General features: G+C 34.6%; 2 long non-coding RNA genes across 2 annotated transcripts; both read left to right on the top strand.

Annotated features, from left to right (window-relative positions):
- The first annotated feature begins 127 nt into the window (after positions 1–127).
- LOC147759158 (uncharacterized) lies at positions 128–3,350 on the top strand. The gene is made up of 4 exons (XR_015331580.1): positions 128–463; positions 782–968; positions 1,370–1,468; positions 1,830–3,350. It is a non-coding gene; the product is annotated as an uncharacterized LOC147759158 (long non-coding RNA).
- A 9,187-nt stretch (positions 3,351–12,537) lies between these two features.
- Positions 12,538–13,793, top strand: LOC147759157 (uncharacterized). Its single transcript, XR_015331666.1, has 2 exons — positions 12,538–12,628; positions 13,052–13,793. It is a non-coding gene; the product is annotated as an uncharacterized LOC147759157 (long non-coding RNA).
- The last annotated feature ends 7,824 nt before the right edge of the window (positions 13,794–21,617 follow it).

The raw sequence follows: 21,617 nt of genomic DNA, 5'->3' as shown, positions 1-21,617 counted from the left end.
CGCAAAAAGTGAATTGGATAATAGTAATGAATAGTAGCTCAAGAATTCAAAGGAAAACTTTGATCCAGTCAAATAATTAACAAACATTACCGATGACGTCAGAGCTAAAAATAGTCCAGGGAAATTCCAAGATGGCTGACCTACGGTGAAACTGCTTATCAAATTGTGTTTTTTCCAGCAGCTGTGGGATTTTCCACTGCTTTCATGATAATGATGTCAAAGACCATATAACTTCCCAAAGCAAAATACGTCGTTAGTAACAGGAAGTAGGCGAGACCGTTCTCCGTAGCCTCTAGCTTATCTACAGAAAGTTTTTGATCAGAAGCTACTCACTGCAATTACCGAGGATAGGTAAAATATAGCAGATGTACGACGCCATAACCAGACAGTATTAACTTCACTTGAGCCGGAGACATGATAGAGTTTCACAGGCCGATGTAATCTCACTGGGCCATTTATATAGGTGAGTGTGTGTGTGTGTGTGTGTTTGTGGGGGGGGGGGGGGGGTAAACACCTTATCAATGTCACCAGGCTTCTTGTTGCGATGTCGAAAGTCATTTAACGCTACTATGCAAAAATTGTAGGCGTACAAGTAGACTGAAGTTAAAATAAACGTTTATGAACTTAAAACATAACGTCCACAGTAAATGTAGTGAATAAACTGAGCACACACACGTACGTGCTGTCAGTAAAAAGATTGGTTTTTTAGATCTTTTACAACACAACAAAAAAGAGATTTTAGATTAATTAAATTAATGACAGAATTGATATTTACATTCAGGTGATGAGGAAGTAATCCACCTTACTGGAGAAAATGACGGAATAAAAGATGGCAAAGGGGATCCAGGGAAGTTCTGCAGCCCCTGTGGTGTACAATTAAAGAAAGCTTTTGTTCAACTCTCTCCCTTCTGGGATGTGGCGGGGGAGAGTAAGGCATTTAAAAACAACGGAAAAGACCGCAAACACAGGTAAATGTTTGTGGTAGGTAGAATACTAATAGATATTATGTTGATAAAGTATTCATTTATTTATTTTTTGTTTTGTGAGGGTGTGCAACTAGAAAACTTATATTTAAAAAAGTAAATGGTGTTAAGATAGGCCCCTACTGCAATTAACACATCCATGCCAATACGGACATGTTAGACGACCACTGGTAAATATAAAAAGGTGATATAATAGAATTATTCATGTATTTCTTTTCTTTCAAGACAGCTCAATTATTTACTGTTCATAAGTCATAATACTTTTTTGGGAAAAAAGAAATTTTTCCTCAATGCTAATTAAAATGTTTGAAATGTAATTTTACCATATTAAAGCGTGCAGATAATGTGGAACAAATTCATCTCACACCCAAATTTTGTTGTTTCAGACCTGCGAGATGTGATGAGATCGTGGAGAGGGCTCTGTCAAAGCTGGGAGATTATGGATACAATGTCCTCTGGAAAAATTGCGAACATTTTGCATCCTGGTGAGTCAGAGAGTTCTGGCATGCAGTACATCATTCAATTTTGCTGTCATAACTAATGATGTGATCACAGTCGCATCTAACAAAATAAAGATATCTCACTGTCACATCTAATGCAATGAACATTTTTGCTGTCACATCTAGAGCAGTTTGTAAATGTTACATTAAGTTTAATTGCAATTGTGAAGTTTGTTAAAAAATTTTGACTGGAAAAATATTCAAACAGATCATTTATTTGTTTGATAAAAAAACTACATTTTTAATTTTTTTTTTTCATTTCATGTGTAACATCTTAATTATTTTCATTTAATCCATTCATTTGTTTAGTCAATTATTTTGTTTAATTGATTTATTTTATTTTCAGGCAAATAATTTTTGGCTAGGGACAGCTGCTTGTTTGACTGGCGTTGCAGCGGTCGCTGGTGCAGGATACGTGTATCACAAACATAAAAACAAGAAGGAGAACAAGACATGATTCCAGAGAGCAAACACATTGATACTCATGACAGATGAGATCTGATTCAGAAAAGATAGGATATTGCCTCAATTACACTGTTCACGTATTTGACTGGTTTTTAGTGACATGATGATCAGGTCAGCAAAGAAAGCATATTGCTTAAGCCCCTGTTGAACCGAGCTTGTGACCACGTGGGGACCAAATGTTTTGCCCAATCTCACAAATATGTAGGAAAGAAAAGGCTGCAGTAATGTATCATTAATATATATATATATATATAATTTAAAAATATCGATATATCATATATAATTTATCAATAACATATCATTTAAAGGTCATAAACAGTGATGTATGGATCTGATGTTGACTGTGAAATGTTGCCAAAGCCCATCTTTAAAGGTGGAAAAGGGCAACTGCTCTTGACTGTAATGCAATACCAGGCAGTGCATTTTTGTAGTAGTAACAAAGTTATTTTTGATAAAAAATACTTGGACTTGATATCATTATTTTGTGCAAGTGTTGAGTTCTTCATTAACATATTCGAGAAATAACGAACAGATCAATAAACAAGCATTATACGTCAAAGTTGTTTACCCGTATATATAAGAATAAATTAATTGTTAATATCGATCAGCAGCGATCACGAAATTGTTTGTAAAAATATTGAACCCTTAGGAAGAGAATGCATTACATAATGCCATGTTAATTGAATACAAATATACCGTACAAGCACATTATGAAAACAATATGAATAACTGCGAACGAAATTCGTTCCTGCGGATAGATATGGTCAGACGTAACATGAAATAGTGGATGATGTCGAGTTCAATAGACCATAGGACCCACACTTCATGGGTCGATGCCTTTACTTAAAAATGTGTTTTACATTCGTAAAATAGGCATTGCTTGTTTAGATAGGCTTTAAACAGTAAGGAATTAATTTGTTTCATTACGTCAGTGAATAAATACATGTAGTTCGTTACGTCAGTAAGCAATGAGTCAATTACCTCAGTAAGCTTCTAGTTTATTACACCAGTATTCAATTAGTTGATGGCGTCAGTGAGTTTTTTTTTTATTATTATATCTAATCAGATTCTGGGTCGGTGCTGCCCTTGTATTTTAATTATATATACAATAATGATAGTGAGAGGCATAATAATAATTGATGATAAGAACGGGCATGTTGACGTCAGTGCATCTCTCGTTCTATCATTCATTTTGTTGTACCTGATATGGCTTAAACGTCCAACCCTAATCGGAAAAAATTACTTCATTTAAAAACGAAAAAAGTTTCATCTGTATGTTTACAATTTCAGTGTAGCCTACTCATTTTATTAATTTTCGTCTATATTACTCATTTTCTTTGTAGTCATTTATGAATTTAGTCATAGGCCTACCTATGTTCTTTATGCAGCCACGCTATCTATACTAATAAAAAAATCATTTTCAGAAAAGTGATTGTATGCTTAATTTTATAATTACACTATATATTGTTGAATCGGATTTTGCAGTTAAAGCAAGTATATATTGTAAAGTCAGAGTATATGGTTACTGGACATATATTAAGGTCTTTGCAAAAATTGTTTATACAAAAAGAAAAAAAAAAGAAAAAAAATGAAATTAATTTGACCCTCCCATCTCATCTGCTACTAAACATGCATACGTCAACCAGTGCCAGGCATTCACAACGTTGATTATACTGCATGGGCTTCAGCACATAAGGATTTGACGGTTGCTATTAGCTTCTCGGAACTGTCAAATTAACTTCGGATCACTATTCGTGCTGGCGTCCATTCTGAAATGTCTTCCCTGTAAAGGAATATCGAAGGAAACAGCACAATGTACACCTATTGGATCAAGTCTGTGCAACATAAAAGCGAAATTTTCTGGCGTTTACTTTCTTTTTGAAATATGTTATAATTTGGAGACCAACATTTCATGAATCAATTATATAAAATACAGATATGATGATAATTATAATAAGTTCCTCGCAAAAAAAAGTGAAATAAATAATAGTAATGATTAGTAGCTCAAGAATTCAAAGGCATTCAAAGGAAAACTTTGTTCCTTTCAAATAGCGGACAAACATTACCGATAAAGTCAGAGCTTAAATTAGTGCTGTATCAGATAACTGACATACGTTATTTAAAGCCAGGAAAGCGTGATATATAACTTCCCAAGTCAAAAGACATCGCTATTAACCCTGGAGTAAGGGAGGCCGTTCTCTGTAGCTCCTAGCTGATCGTTATAGCATTTTGGATCAGAAGCTGTTGCTACAATTACCGAGGACAGGTGAAATAGCCACGAACGAAACGGGGTGCCTCGATATGAAACCAGCCAACTTTTGTGTTTTTAATCTCCACTAATCAATTAAGTTAATAAATGGGCTACCGTTAAAAAACTTTATATCGTTTGTTTTATATTAATTATTATTAAAGATCATAATAATACAGGGGCGGATTGAGGCGGTCTTCTGGGTCTTCCGGAAGACGGTCAAATTTGTAAGTTTACATTGATGAGTACCTAATTTTTTCTGTCGAAAGACGGTCAAAAAATGGAAGATGAATCAACAAAGATAATGTGGAAGACTGTCAGAAATATCTCTGGATCCGCCCCTGATAATAAACAAGTTGCATTTCGATGTACTCCATGCTATGACCTTTATTTAAAAATAGCAATTTTTACGAGATTACAGATTGTATCGTATTGTTTGGTTCCATTGCCTCGCTTTCAATAATTAGAACAGGCACTCCAAAATCGTAAAACGAAGTTAAAAATGTTCTATTGGCCAAGTTCGCCACCTGTTAAGAATGTCCTCGCAGCATTGTCTGCAGTTAACCTTCCTACGATTTTCAATGTATTTTGCAAGATAATTTTTATTCCTCCCGATGAAGAATTTTATTAATAATGAGTGGGGGAGGGGTGGAAAATCCCTTTGGGGCCACATATAACACTATAAATGCGAAGGGAATCCCCCTTACAATGACGGCAAAATGAATGTTAATCAGCAAAGTCCGATGGATTTGCTTTTTTAAACATACAATCAACAAAATATTTCTAATATGATTTCTCAAAACAACACCAGAAATCAAATTAAATCAAATCAACCAGATGGTAAACACCGGCAGGCTTTGTCAATTTCACCATTTGTTTATTTAAAACAGCGTACTTTTCGCGCATGCGCAGTAGTTTGAGACCTGTGCTAAGTGAAATATGGTAAGTTGGCGAGGCCATAACAAGAGAGTGTTAGATTCCCTTGAGCCGGGGGACTTGATAGAGTTTAGAAGAGGTTTGTACTCGCACTGGGCCGTTTTTATAGGTGAATGGATGGTTTTAATCCTTTATAAATGTCGTAAGATTTTTGTTACGATACCTGAAAGTCATTTAACCTTAATGTACAGATTGCAGGCCTTCATGTAGACTTAAACTAGAAATAATGTTTATGAACTAAAACATGACGTTTGCAGTAAATATAGTGAAACAATTTAGCACACACACGTACAGCTACATGCTGTCAGTAAAATTCAGAAAGAATAGTTTATAACTCCACGAAACAGAGCGGATCTAGTTTGAATCAAATTACACGGTAGGATTGATATTTACATTCAGGTAATGAAGAGGTGGTCCACCTTACTTTAGACGGAGGGGGCTCAAAGAAGAAGTGCAGTTACTCCTGTTGTATGAGTGTAAATTCATGCTGCAACCCCTGTGGTGTGTTTATGAACATAGGTTCTGTTGAAGAGGCCAACTTCTGGGATGTGGCGGGGAATTGTAAGGCGATCAAAAACAACGAAATAGACCACCAATGCAGGTAAATGTTTGTAATTAGCTTTTCACCAATGCCAATAATAAGATGTTATTGTGTTGAAATATATTAATATTTTGTGTGGTTTCTTTTTTCTTTTTGTCAAGGCGTGCAGTCAGTAAGTTGTTGAAAAAAGTTAATGTTTGTAAGATAGTACCGTTAGCGCATCCATGTCAATACAGACATGTTAGATGACTAAATATAAAATCATGATACTATAGGATTATTCTTGGAGTTCATGTTTTTTTCTTCAGTCAATATTGACAGGTCAATTAATGAGTGTTTATTGGCCATTATACACTTTTAAAGATTTTTTTAATTTTTCCTTCGATAGTAAACTGTTTGAGATATATTATAATACAGTTTTAAGTTGTTTTTTTTTCAGGCAAGATCGATAGGTCAATTACCTATCGTTGTTGAGTTACACTTTTTCAGAATTACTTATTTCATTCTTTTCTCAATACTGTAATGTTTAAGTTACATAAATGTTACAAATTTATAGTGAGCAGATAATGTGGAACATTCATAGCACACACAATTTCTCGTGTTTCAGAACTTTCCCGAGAGATGAGATCGTGGAGAGGGCTAAGTCGAAAATAGGAAAGACCGAGTACAATGTCAAATCGAAAAATTGTAAACATTTTGTATTCTGGTGTAGATATGGAGTAGAAGGTCGTGATCAGGTACGTTCTTTTAATTCTTTATTTTCCTTTTGTTTTTGTTTCTAAATAACTTCATTCAGCTTCTGACTTTTTATCATTTCTTTGTCCGTCTTTTATAACTTTTCAGTGTGGTGTTCTTATTATCATTTCTTTTTGCTATCTGCGTTGGCTGAGTCTGTTTGTTTGTCTGTCTGTCTGTCTGTCTCATGAGTAGTGATAGAGGCACGCCTGGTTTACCAAAAGACTGGCGGAATGCGGAATGTGGTCAGATGTATACCAAGATACAACATAAAGATGGATTCCCTTTTCACAGTATTTGATATATTTTCAAAATATCCATGGGCCGTTGATACTTCAAAAAGAACAAAATGCGTCCAAGGTCGTTAAAAAGATTGCATCCGAAGGTTGACAAACCCTTGTTTCTTCAAACGGATGCTGAGACAGAATTATGAAATACTGCAAAGAGGACGGATAGCTTGTAGTCTGAAAAAGTTGAGGTTAAGAGACACACACAACATGAATATAACCCATAACTCAGCCATCAATTTAGAGAACATTGATTTTGATTGATTCTGCAATGAAGAATAAAGCAAATCGTACTATTCTTGAAAGAGATCGACAAATGCTTATATATAGTTCAATCGGTAAAACGAAAATCGACCGGGTGTTTGTATGTCTGAGACGTTTAAATATTAACGTGTGAACATTTTTCCTGTTTTATATGCATCAAGAACTGCATCACCCCCGAGACGCTTGCAAGAGTTTTAAAGTGTACTGACATATGTAGTACACATTATATTTAACAGGGTGAAATAACGCCAAATATTCACAGTAAATTTTAATGCAGTTTTTTTTTTTAATTTCACAAAGGATAAAATTGATTGCTTGTACTTTCAAACTTAGCGAGATTTGATTTTAAAATCAGCTGTGAAATCAATGTCAAAATAAATGAACATGCCTAATCTAACAGATCAAACATGAAAAGTATGAAATGAACGGAACATTAAATTCCCCATCGTAAAAATTCATTTCAAGGGATCATAAAAAAACTTAATTGACTTACTTTAAAAATCATTTTGAAGTGTTTGTCAAATATATACTTAATCTGACAACAGTGTTTTCTTTTCCACCACTAGTTATGAAAAGGTGTTGACGGTAGAGTTGAAAATAGGTCACAGTCTAAATAATTGTAAAGAATGATCTTTTTTTTATTTATAAGTGCTTTGGAAACATTTTTAAAGTTGTGCAGCTTCAATCTTCAAGCTGAAATTTCACTTCCACAGAAGTAACAATAAAACAACGTGTGCGGTCCTATGATAAGCCTGCTTAGGACCACATAAACATTATTTACGTCAATTCGTAACAATCTTATCGTACTAAAGAACTCGATATATACCGGTGGTAACAAGTGGAGAATGTTACCAATTACAAGAAAATAAAATGTGTGGCATTAAGTTATAGTCCATCTGAGAGGAAATGTTGAAGTCTGGGAAGAGATAACTTTCTCCTACCTATACGGGTCTGTGTCTCTCTCGCGATATCTGAGAACTTGAGTGGAGGCAATTAAAAGTAGTAACTGAGGTCCTGTGGTATAAATTAAAAGAAGTCAGTCTGTCCTGACGCCTAATAAATCCCGTAGAGCTCAGCTAAAGAAACTCAAATTAGTCCCCACTCTCTAAAATGAGATACCGATAAGGCAACCCTTCTCACCACACTTCTTTTTAGCCGACCTTAACATCTTCTCACCCCATGAGAAATTTAACTTTATTATGGGCAGGAAAGAAATGGGATAGTTCGATCAAAAGTTAGTACGATAGTCTCTGAGAATGGTCTCTAAGACTTGCGTGAAGAGGAGATTAACCATGCTCCAAGCCCTGCTTAACCATAATTAACTTCATTGTCCCAAGTATATCTTATCCGTCTAGGATAAAGCCAATAAACTATACTCAACGTTTCTCTGATAAGCCCAAAGGGTTGTTTTTCTTCTCTCGTGACACTGTAATAAATTGCATTTAATAAAAACTACCTTTGTGTGTTAGCAGAAACTAATAATCAATCAAGAAGCAGGTCCCTTCTTAAGCTGCACTGGGGTCCCTTATGTTGACCAAAGCTGTATTGGTTAAACAACAACAACAACAAAAAAAAAAAAAAAAAAAAAAAAAAAAACAAGGCAGCGAAGCTGTCAAATGTACAGACAAAAATCAGAAAAAAGCAATGCACAAAATACATTATGCTTAACTGCAATTTCAACATCAAATTTTATTTATGCTCAACAGGTAATACCAATGTAAGTAAAATGTGTAACAAGCATAAGGCTTCAGGTCCATTGGGGTTCAAGTTCACACTTAGAAAATGCCAGAATGAGAAAAATGAAAATTCCACACCAAATTGCATAAATTCAATAATAAGTGATAACCCAATTGAGCTGGCTTTCTAATTTGAACTGCATGCCAATCCTAAAAATCATACTTGCAAGTTAAAAATAATAATAAGTAACACAGTTTTCTTTTCATAATGTTTGTAGTAGCAGTGCAAAAAAATTGTCAATTTTGATGTTACACTTCATAATAAATTACTGAATGATTATCACCAATTTCTGATTATTGACTGTAAATAGCATGGACATGTAGAAAATTTGATTACCATTCGGCTTCATGTCCATGGGAGCTCTGAGTCCTACAATGAATATGCCAAGACGATAAAAATGAATATTCACTAAAATGTATAACTTCCAGAAAAAGAAGCCAATTAGACTGCTTTTCCAACTCAGGCTGCATTTTAGTCCCGTGTTTTGTTTTGGAAAGTTTGACAATCATAAGTAGCATGGTTTTCCCATAATGGTCACCATGGCAGCAGCACCCAAAATTGTGTTTTCTTCTATTTCAATGCAATATTACATAATGGTTAACAGCATCATGACCGTCAATTTTTAATAATAAAATATACAGATCATGGATTTCAGAAAATGTGACTAGCATGGGTCTTCAAGCCCGTGGAGGTTCTAAGTCACACCTTGAAAATGCCAATATGTGAAAAATTAAATTTTCACAAAAAAAAAACTGTTTATCTGCCAGAAAAATTTACCAAACAGACTGCATTGCCTACTGAAGCTGTATTTTAGTCCCATATGTTTCTTTCCTGTAAGTTTGAGAACAGTAAGTGACATGGTGTTCCTTAAATGGTCATCATGGGAGCAGTGCCCAAAATAGGGGTTTCTTTAAATTTTGATGCAATATAACATAACGTTTAATAGCATAATGACCAACAATTTTGATAATAAAATATTAGTATCATGGATATTCAGAAAATGTGACTAGCAAAGGTCTTCAGGCCCATAGAACTTCAAAGTCACAACTTGAAAATGCCAAAATGTAAACAAGACAGCACTGTGCTGAAATGTTTTTTTCCCATTTTTAACAATTTTTTAACATAAAACAAAATAAACAGTTTACTGCCGTTTTTACATGATCAACTAAGAAAATTGATGAGATGGGAAAAATATCAATAGAACAGTGTTAAATGTGCAATTTCTTCCATTCTGAGATTCTGAACATAGTGAATGAATTAATCTGACAAACTGCAATGATATGAGTTTATTTCCATTTTTGAAACTTTATTACACAATACACGATAACAAATTTACCATCATTTTTACAAAATCAATTAACAATGTTGTAAAGATGCAGGAAATGTCAAACAAACACTTTTACGTATCTTATTAATTAAATAATGAGACTGTTAACATGCCTAAGAATTGAATCTGAGGAAATGTGAAAAAACAGCATAACTTCTAAACTAATTGGCCTGATTATGCTGATTTTCGCACTCAACCTGCGTTTTAGCAAGGAGTTATAACAGAAGGAGATTACACGCGTGGGGGCGGAGCCCGTATTACGGTCTCTCATTGGTCGGAATGAATAGAACCCAGAGAACAATGGGTGCCTATCTCTGTTACGCTTTCTGTTACTCTCGTTTAAATCTCGTTTGTCAGATGGGTGCCTTCGTCTGTCGTTTGGAGAGGACACAAACAGAATCGCAGTGAAAAGTTTCTTAAAATGAGAGAATAACAGAGTGCAGAGGATATAACGTTGGATAAGGTTTTTCAAAAAACAGGTAAGTGCTTTTAAATGCATAACTACACGAAATATGAAGATAAATTGCAACTTTTATGCCGTAGGGTCTCACTGTGTCCAGCTAAACGTTGATTTCGCGAGGTGGTGTGTGGAGAATAAATATTGCACGAAAAATATATTCCCACTCATAACAAGTGCTTATAAATATATTATCAGATGAAGAAAATTTGGTCTTTATACAGTTGCAATTGTTAAGTAATTTTTGGACATAGCAAAGAATAAAACTTAGGTGCACTTTCAGTAGCCAAATAACAAGCAGATGCTTAAGCCGCCGTCTTGTTGATGTTTCGAAAAAAAAAAACTCCAAAAGACATTTTCCTCCTACATTTTTATACTTGTGTCACATGACAGTCATAAAATTTACTTAATTGTTATGTGTGCAATACACTTTCTTGAGCAGTATTGTTGTTTTTTTCAATTCTATATGTGGTCTAGCTTGAATACGACAAGGGACAATTTTCATGAGGCCAGATCAAAAAGTGTTACGCTTGTTACGGCCAAAAGCCTAAACGTTTTTTGTACTTTTCAAATGCGTGATTATAAGAGATTTTGGTGTGTTTAGATTCTTGAACATCTTGGTCGTGGCTTGGTATATATTGCATGGGTACTGCTCCAATATTTCTTGAAAAAAATAACCTGATTTGTTCAGAATACCAAATTTTTACTTTAGTGTTATGGGTAAATGTACCATTTTTGCCTTTACCTTTTTCGTGTTTAAAACTAAAAAGACTTATCATGACAGTTGGTCATCATTTTTCTTCTCACCATGGTGGGTGGCTTTGGAGTGGTAACTTTGTTGTTAAAGTAAGGTGCTCAGTTATTTTGACTGGAAAAGTTTTGCCTCCACCCAGCATTTTCCATCATGGCGGTCTAACAGGAAGTTTGACTTCACAGTGTCTTTGGTATAGTTATTTTTAACTTATTAAGTCTTCTTTTTACATATATATGTTTTAATTCATATTAAACCTTTGAAAGAAGAACACACATGAATCCTGGTGCTTCTTAATTTAAAGTCTTAAGGTTTTAAGTTCACCTAGGCTCCACCAATTACTTTACCTGTTATCTCACTACACATCTCTCTTTGAGTCAAGGTGTGTAAGACACACCTTATTGTGTAAGACACCTCACGCTCGGCTGTCACCTTGATTGGATAGTAAACGATTGTCGTAAAATCGCTAAATGATATTAAAATCGGGTACATAAACTTAAAAACCACCTAGGACAACCTAAGACTGCCACATTAATCCAATACAATGCAAAAATAAACTATAACAAGTGGTTAAAGCCTTCAAAACGAATGTCGTAAAGTCCCCATATAGGACCAATTCAAACATCAGAGGTGCAATTTGGATATACGGTTTGATTGTGCGTATGCCATGCACGGAATTTACAAACGAGCGACGGGATGATGTAGCCTGCAGTATTTGCGGTAAGCATGCCAAGTTTTAGGCCGCTCCGATGCCCGGCAGTATTTTATTTCGATTATTATGTTAAAGTTGGCTGAGTTTTGTTTCAGAAGCTCATTCTATTTTATTGTCTCTATGGAGGTATATGGGGACTTTACGACATTCGTTTTGAAGGCTTTAACCACTAGTTATAGTTTATTTTTGCATTGTATTGGATTAATGTGGCAGTCTTAGGTTGTCCTAGGTGGTTTTTAAGTTTATGTACCCGATTTTAATATCATTTAGCGATTTTACGACAATCGTTTACTATCCAATCAAGGTGACAGCCGAGCGTGAGACACCTCTATAATTAAGGGGTACTTGCTTCTCTACTTTAATTATACTTCACTTCTTTGGCATGTTAGGTGGCAAGCTTGGATGTTTCAGTTCATTTTAAGAAAGAAGCTTTGCTTTGGTGGTTACAAAAGAATAGAACTCTATTAAGGTTTATTCATTACTTGAAATTAAATATTTTATCTTGCAGTGTTGAAACAGAAATTCTCTCAAAATTGATAATGAATTTGACATGCATATCTTAACACTACTCAAGTTTTTTTTTCTATTATAGATATGGGAGAAGGCTGCATTGAATATATGAATTATGGTCAGGCTGGAAAAAATTAAAATATGTCAATGAAAAAAGGAGGTCAGTCTGTCTGGGGTAAGTTACTTTTGTCATAATGCCTACGATGCATTAAACATTCACTAACAACAGTACCCTTTTTAAATTTTTTTCAAAATACAACAACCTTGGGCATTTTCCTTTTAGCAACCAGCCTCTCTGAAATCCCCTTTTTGTCCTGTCAGAAGAGTAGGAACCAGGGTGGATTTAAATAATTTCTTGTAATAAGTACAATTTCTTTCAATTTCTTGGGGTTATTAGCTTGTGATCATGAATCTTGATGTTCTATATAAATTTAGTTGTAAATTGTTCATTTATGTGGTGAACATTATTTCAGTCAAGTCATAACAAGACAACTTCATGACATTTAACTTCACTGCGTAATTCCATAATGTCTACATGGATACTAGTAGTTCATAATGCTATTATTATGTTTTTTTTTTTTTTTTTTCTAACCTACAGGTTTCTCTCTTTTCTGAGTGGCATGGCATTATCAAGGCAGAAGAAAAGGCCCTGAAGAAATTCTCACTTGAGTTGTCCTTTTTGGAGAAGAAACTGGATAAGACTGGCCAACAGAGATTGCATTAAATTAATAGTGCTCCTTCATGACATTTTAAAATATTTTCAGTCACCTAACTGACTCTATACATTGCAAAAGTGGACATAAATTTTATGTTACTGTCACGTGGAAAAAAATTCAAAACCTATATATAAATTGTTGAGTGCCATGGTATAACAGTCTACCTGATTGCCAGTGAAATTTCTGTTTCAGTGAAATTTCTTTAAAAGCAGTCACTTACTGGACCAGTTAATTTTTTCAGCTGTAACATTTTATAAATGTTCTTACTAAGAGTTGTCATGATCTATAATAACCTTTTGAAAATCCCATGTTTTTGATCCTATTTGTAAGAATTAGCCACTTTATCTTCTAGGATTTTTTTCATTCGGCCTATTAGATTCTCAGACCTTGCTGGCATGTAAGTGGAATAGTATTCAGCACAGACTGGTATCAGCAAGTCCGATAAAAAAGAATATAATTATTTCTATTTGCACGGTTGAAAAAAATGCCACCATAGACTGCATAAAACTGGAAAACTGTAGCAACTTAATCATTCTTATGACTTCATTAATTACTGCTTATGTGTAAAATTTTTGTTTTTGTTCTTCTATTGATATAATAAAATGGTTTTACTCACATATGCTACTTTCTTGATGCTTGAGTATAGAGTTGACTTAAAAGATAATTTAAGTTAATATAGTAAATAATAGTTTGAAATTCAATATTCTCATCTTTATTTGTTTCACTTTAAAGAGCTTAGTGAATACTAAAATTTCTGATATATTATATACATAAATATATTTATGAATGAATAAAAATTATTCTTAATGTTAAGCACTGTGCACTTCTTTACCGACAAATATGAACAGTGTTAGTACGTCTCAAATAATCCTGAAAAAAAGGGAAATTTCCAAGATAAAGAAATTTATAACGACTATTCAGTATACTGACATGTCGTGGCATTGCCTCAACCTTGGATTAAAAATTTAATTAAATGCATTATAATATTAAAATTATACCGAGTGAGAGAAAAAATACTTTAAGAAATTAAAAACCAGGCACAAAGCGTAGGCACTGTCACAATGTATATGTTTATGGGACCCAAGGGCAGGAGGGTCCAAACGTTAATGTATTAATATTATGTCCTTTGGCAGTGAGGACAGACGTTCACTTGAATGTCGTTTTCACAAACCACAGTTGGGACGTTTTCTTTTGACTTCTCCTTGGTGATTTTTCACCGGGTTGTGCCATAAAAAAGCCATCTATCACCAACTCAAAAAAGCTCATGGCGACCATCCTCAGTCACCACCTTATAATCGCTTTCTATGATATCGTTCCCTTCCAGCACATCGTCCAAATAATTACCCGTGAAAAAAATTGTCAGCATACAGCGGCGCTTTGACACTACTGATCTCGAATTCTAACGCGAAATAACGCAAATGAAATTTATCTCCAAGCCGAGGAGAGCGACGCAGACGAAACCTTGAGACAGGAGGCCCCCCGTAGCTAGCTCCGCCCACCGTAACAGACATCGGACAATAGAGAGGCTTGCGTGTAATCTCCTTCTGTTACAACTCCTTGATCATGCCGATTTTCGAACTTGACATGCGTTTTAGTAAGACTGATTACTCCTGTGAGTTTTATGACAACAGGCTTAACGGTTTCCCTTGAAATATGTTTACAGTGTTGCATATATGCTGAAAAGTGAAAAAAACAGCATAACTTCTACAATAATGGCCCGATCATGCTGATTTTCGACAGAAATGATGGTGCCATCCTGCAATCCTCCCTGACCTCTACCTCCCTTTCCTAAGACAATGGGCGGGGGGTGGGCAAGTACACCTTCTGAGTAGAGGCTATTCACCTGGATAGCCTCATTCCCTGAAGAAGATGTCCTGATAGACATCGAAATATTGGAGGTAAAACCTACCTCAATATTAGCTGTTGACTGAAGAAAAAATCACATCATTCTTATAACTTAACACAGCTGATGAAATTCTTCTCTGACAAAATTATGTCCACTTTCAAAATGGCGGATGGCGGCCATCTTCGATTTGAGGCACAAAATGGCCGCCAGTTGCTTCCTTAAAGGAAAATAGTCATATAAAAATCCATTTCTCGAATTCTGAAGATCCAGCACTTAATCTTTACACTACAGTTATGTTTTAATCGATCCCCGTCATTTAAAAATTATAAAAACAATCCATTAGTAGACAAAAAGCGTTTTAGTAAACCTCACCTCAATATGCATAAAGGAAGCAACAGATCTGGGTACTGTGACGACAATGAGGATAAAGGTCTACATATATTTATAAGACTCAACTGAGCTGCAAGTGCATGCAGACAGAGAAGTTTAGGAAAGTTGTGTTGAACGGAGGTGAGCAATTTTCGTTATGCCTCAGTGTGTTGCCGTGGGATTCACCAAAATCGCAGCACTCGTTCACAATCTTTTCTTTGTCTGTGACGGTCTTCCGTGACTTAGTTACTTCGGTGACAATAGTTGCGATGCGATGAGATCATGGTCACCTCAGGTTGTTTAGATCATATCAAAAGCAGATAGTCTTTCAGATTACCTGTCATCAGTTGGCAAGCTTACTAATTGTTGATGCATTTTAAATGCACTGTAGTTGACCAAGAGCTCGTTAACAATAAAACCTGTTAATTATGCACCGCTGCACTTCCCAAGCCAGGTAATAACAGGTATCAAACTCGTCTTGGTATTTTTCAATATATCTCATTTATTTCATGGGGATATTCTATTGGTATTTGTAAATGACGTTAAATATCAATATTTAAACAATTAAGATCAAACACGATCGCGAACATTAATAAAAGAAATTGCTCTCAGGGTATCTTGAAGCATGCCCAGGCATTACTTCCTTGGAAGAAAACGTGTTGAGGAAAAACAGGAAAAAAAGCGTTATATTAAAGAAAAAATGGGAACTGCTGTAATAAAATGGTTCGTAATCCTTATACGTTTATGTTTTGAGGATTTGTTTCTGAAGGTTATTTCTTCTGAATTATTAAATAATTTAAAAGGTTTATCATTTTATAACTTGAAACGCAAGTTCTGCGTCTGTATGCAAAACTTTTTGCAGATTTGTAAGCTTTGTCAAACCCGAAAACATGTAGCAGATCAAGGTAATAGAGCATTGTTTGCTACGGGTAGCATGGAAAAAAATCATAAATTTAATGTGTTTACTAAATGTGCAGTTTTACGTACGTTAGTATATTTTAAATTATGCATGGAGATTTAACCTGGTAAGGGATATAAGAAAGCCACAAACGGATTTTTTAAAAAGAATGTTGGGTGTAAAAAAAGAGCACTACTGATAACTTAGTTCATTGTATATAAATTAGTATGTTATGAAAAGCGGGAGATACCCAATTCTTTTAAGTATGAGGCTACAATGTTTAATATTTTGATTTAAATCCCCTCTTCGAAAAATTGTATTATAAAACCGTGCTATAAAGATCTACTCAAGAGAAAATTTGTTTGGCTAAAATTGAGTACGGAATGAACTGGAGGTCGACCCTTGGCTTGTGATTAAGTTTTCACAAAAATATGTCAGATAACTTTATACTGGTCTTGAAAGAGTAAAGATTGAAAGATAATTTTAGACAAATAGACCAACTTTGACAGGGGGAAATGTCAACAAAGAGTAAAGGGCTATTGCGCCAACATCTTGTTGAAATTTTTACACTGCAATTTTATTTAAATAAGCTAAGGAACTAAATGCCAAATTTATACTTTCATCACATAACAGGGGCGTAACCAGACCTGCAAAAGTTGTACGCACCGATTAAAAAAATTACAAGCACGTACAGCAAATTGTAGACTAACGCAAAACATGAAGGACAGCGTAATCACAGCAAATGTACCTCATATAGTAGCTTAATTTCCATTAATAATAAAATCATCATTAAAGTCAAATATATTCTCGCGATTTAATAAATATTCTAATTTACCCAGAACGGTATATTTATTTAGAAGGAGGCTAACTGAAATATAGTCTTATTAATTGTTTGTGAAAATTGCTCATGTCACCCTGTTAGTTTGGAGGTCTAAGCTGGATCAACAACATGTTAAAATTCCTATGAAGCTGTGCAGGAAAAATTCTTCCTTTGTTTCTCTAGCTCCTCGATAAACCTGGTGTTCAGATTTTATCTAGTACCCCCAAGTCTGCGGGAGCTGCTCTTTGAAACTAACGCACAGGTAGATTTTTACCTGAGGTACATGTAAATATTGCCAGTGAGAGTGTGTTCGAAACTCGCTACATGAGGAATTGAATGCCATTTAACCCTCTAATTAAGAGGTAAAGGAAGTTCCAGTTAGATGGATGATTAAGATAGGACTTGTAAAGGTAAAGGGCATTGTTTACCTCAGTTTAATAAAAGTATGCAAGACGGAGTGTCAGCGGTTTAATAAAATTGATTGAATTTCACAAATAACATGGACCTCATATGCAATAATCAACAGTACCCTTAACTCATTCAAATGCAGTGTTTTATACAACTTGGGATAACCATAATTAAATGCTTGTTAAAGAATTTACTAGACGGGAAATGGTTTTACACAGCTTCACGAGGATTTAGACCCCTCGGGTAAGAGATTTGCATGAGTATAAACTTTTTATCAGAAGCCAGAGAAGTCATCTTACAGGTAGACAATGCAGCTCAGTTTGACAGCTAAGCACGCTCTGTTCTCCGGTGGCACGGTTGTCGTCATCGGACCACGTGACCACGTAGCTCAATAACTCCCAGGCCGAGCAAATAGGACGTTTTTTAAAGCCAAAAATTTACAAAATGAGCTTTTAATTTGTGTATTTGGATAAAGATATCGTTAGTTGGGCATGTTTTCTGAAGAATATGTTCCGTTGAGGCCATTTTGACGGTATGACGCAAATCCTTTAATATGAAAAATGGGTTCCTTGTTCATAATTTAGTCAGGTTTGGTAATTTATACATGAAATATGACATATTGTATATTTTGGTCACTAATTTGCATAATTTATGCAAATTTATGCATCGATAGAGCGTGTCTCTACTGATTTTTTATCCTTAAAGGGATAATAACTCTTCGTTTTGGCCAAAAAATAAATTTTCCTCCAGTAAACAATTTTCCCATACTTACCAATGGTTAATGAATTTTTACATTTTAAGTAAGTCCCTGGTTTTTTTGTAAAAAGTTTAAACAGAGTATAGCCATCAATACAGGTCACGTGGTCTGAAGACAAGCTCAGATATCAAAATAATAGGTAGAACTGACGTTTTTGTGGTAAAACAGGCTATATTATATTTCTATGAGTTGTTCACAATGTTTTTTTTTTTTTTTTTTTTTTTTTGAAATATAGATCTCATACGAAGATTTATTATCCCTTTAACAAACCTACTATTACACCAGTCTTCTGGTAAACCAGGCGTGCTTTAATTACTATTCTCATGCCTTTGCTTCTGTTTTTCATTCTTTTTGTCTTTTCTTCCATCCGTGCACCTTTCCATTCCTTTATAATCAGTCATTCTTTTTTTTCATAATTTATGTTAATTTTCAGGCAGGAGGTATTTTGAATTTGTTAAGTACTGTTGCTTCCAATGCAATTGAAAGTGTCTCTGGTATGGTATCCGGTCATTGATAAGTGATAGAGGAACAAGCAGAGAAAGAAGACATAATTCTAGAGAGCAAAAATAATTTGATACATGTGACAGATGAGATCAAATTTAGAAAGGCAGAATATTCAGGGGCGGATCCAAGATTATTTGAAGGAGGGGTCTGGAACGACAGGCCTCGGTTGCGAAGCCAACCATCTCCCCCTTGGCTTGGGGTTCGGGGCCTGCTCAAGGGCCTCAAAATTTGTTGGTGTCCTGGAGGGTAAACGGTGTATTTTGGTTCGGCTTGCAACTATAATTCAGCTGGTCAAACTTCTAATATCAAGAGGGGAATATTGGTGTGATATATTTTGCAGAAACTGACCTCTAAATCCCCCTCTAAATCCGCCAATGATATTTCTTCAGTAAAACTGTTCACGTACTTGACTTGTCAAAAATATTGGCGTGTTTTATTTTACTTACTTTTTATTTATTTTTTTCAACTTAAACGATTAAGTTAATATGTATATCATCATTATTTTTTATTTCATCGGATTTTGCAGAATCTGACGAACTTTTGCATCACATTTACATTGATGACAGAACTGTAACATTGTCATTTAAGCTTTTTGAAATTTACGTACGTTCGATTCTTAAAATAACAAGGATTGGACTTTATTCTGATCTTACTATAATTAAAAATACACATTGTCATATGTGTAAATACATTGAGCATTAATGCATGAGGCATAGATTGTATGTAAGGTATCTCTTACGGCGTCGAGATAACATGATTAGTTTTGGTAATTTACACATTTTGTTATTTACTAATAGATGGAAAGTTAGAGTGGCATTGAGTGTAAGTTAAGTGCCATAAAGGGTCAACAAGAGTAGAACATGTTCTTTGTCTCAGAAACAGATGGAAATGTTCAAAGTCAGTATCAATTTTTGTGATTGGTTAATTTCATGATAGATTTTTAATTTCGATCAACTGTTTATCACATGAGAACTGAGTTTTGGATGTGATTCAAGTATGAGTGCTTGTAAAATTGTATGAAAAGAGAGTGCATGAATAAATGTTTGAAAGCTCCATATCGTCGTCGTTATTCTTCATTATAACACCAGTATTTAATGAGTCTGATGACAAGGTCAGCTCACTAGGGGAACAATTTTTTTTTTTTTTTTTTTTTTTTGCCTACTTTCACAAATTTTTGTAAAAAAAAAACTGAATCATTGGCATATGAATATATCGTATATAACATAACAAAAATATATAACTTGATAATATATATATATATATATATATATATATATATATATATATATATATATATATATATATATATATATATATATATATATATCGAAATGCCATATATTATATATCAAAAACTTATCATTTAAAGGTCATAAACACTGATGTATGGATCTGTTATTGACTGAAGGGAGTGAAAGGGCAACTGCTCTTAGAGCGTGAATAGATTGAGCCTTGAACAAAAGGTAAAAACTAAAAGGATAGTATATTCAGGGGCGGATCCATCAGGGGGTCCGGAAGGACAGGCCTCGGACGCAAAGCCAACCATCACCCCCTTGGCATGGGGGTTCGGAGCCTGTTCAAGAGCCACGAAAAATTGTTGGTGTCTGGGAGGGTAAACTGTGCCCTTTGGTTCGGCTTAGAACTATAATTCAGCTGGTCAAACTTCTATTATCAAGAGGGAAATATATATATATATATAAACTATAGTGGGGGGGGGGGGGGTCAGAGCCCCCTGACCCCTCCTCTAAATGCACCACTGTTGTTGTTTTAGTTAAACTGTTCACGAATTTAACTGGTATTTAATGACTCTGATGACAGGGTCAGCTAAGGAAGCATATTGTCCTTGTTGCACCGAACTTGTGACCACAAGGGGAACAATTTTTTGCCTACTTTCACAAATTTGTTGTAAAAGAAAAGGCTGAAATAATATATCATTAATAGATTAATATATCGTGTATAATGCATCAAAAATATATCACTTAATAATATCAAAATGCCATATATAACATATCAGTGACATCATTTTATGGTCATAAACACTGATGTATGGAACTGATGTTGACTGTGAAATGTTGTCAAAGCTCGACTTTGAAGCGGAACTACTCTTGACTATAATGCAATTCAGCACCTTTGTAGTAGAGGTAAGAAAGACATTTTTTATAAAAAAAAAATACTTGAATTTGATATAATTTTCTGCAAGTGTCAAGTTCTTAGATTACATATTTAAGAAAGATCGAATAAATTACTGAGTCAACACCATACGTCAATATGCGTTATTTTAAGTTGTTTACGTGTATATAATGATACAAGAATAAAGTGGATTAACTGTCGTATAATATCAGCAGATATTGTTTGTGGATATATTTATCCCTGAGGAAGAAGGGGCAATACATAATGTTACATAAAGCTGAAGACAGATACGCGATGCTGCAAGTACACTACATTACGGAATCAATCTAAATTACAGCAAACGAAAGTTATTCCTGCTGATAGAAATGTACTGGAAAAGTGTGTGTGTGGAGGGGGTATGATCCGCTAGGCAAATAATGATACGACATGTACCTGCTGCATATATATATCTTTAAGTTTAAGGCTGTTGTGATCCTGCTTAAAATTTTATTGGATAAAGGAACTTACTTTATTACTGATGTTTCGTCTTATTTATATTTTTGATTTATTTGCAGAATGATAAATTTCAAGAAAAATGAGACAAAACAACGCTTTTTTTTCTGTTGTACAGTTTTGCCCTAAATAGGGGGCACAGGGGATTGTTTCGCCTTTTAGATGAATATAGATGTAGAAATATTCCAGGGTGTTAGAATTCAAAATCAACTTTTTACAAAGTT

Source organism: Lingula anatina, unplaced genomic scaffold (assembly GCF_051362555.1).
Source record: "Lingula anatina isolate TDL-2025a unplaced genomic scaffold, LinAna3.0 unanchor82, whole genome shotgun sequence".
NCBI classification, from domain to species: domain Eukaryota; kingdom Metazoa; phylum Brachiopoda; class Lingulata; order Lingulida; family Lingulidae; genus Lingula; species Lingula anatina.
This window is presented reverse-complemented; position numbering and strand designations above follow the sequence as displayed.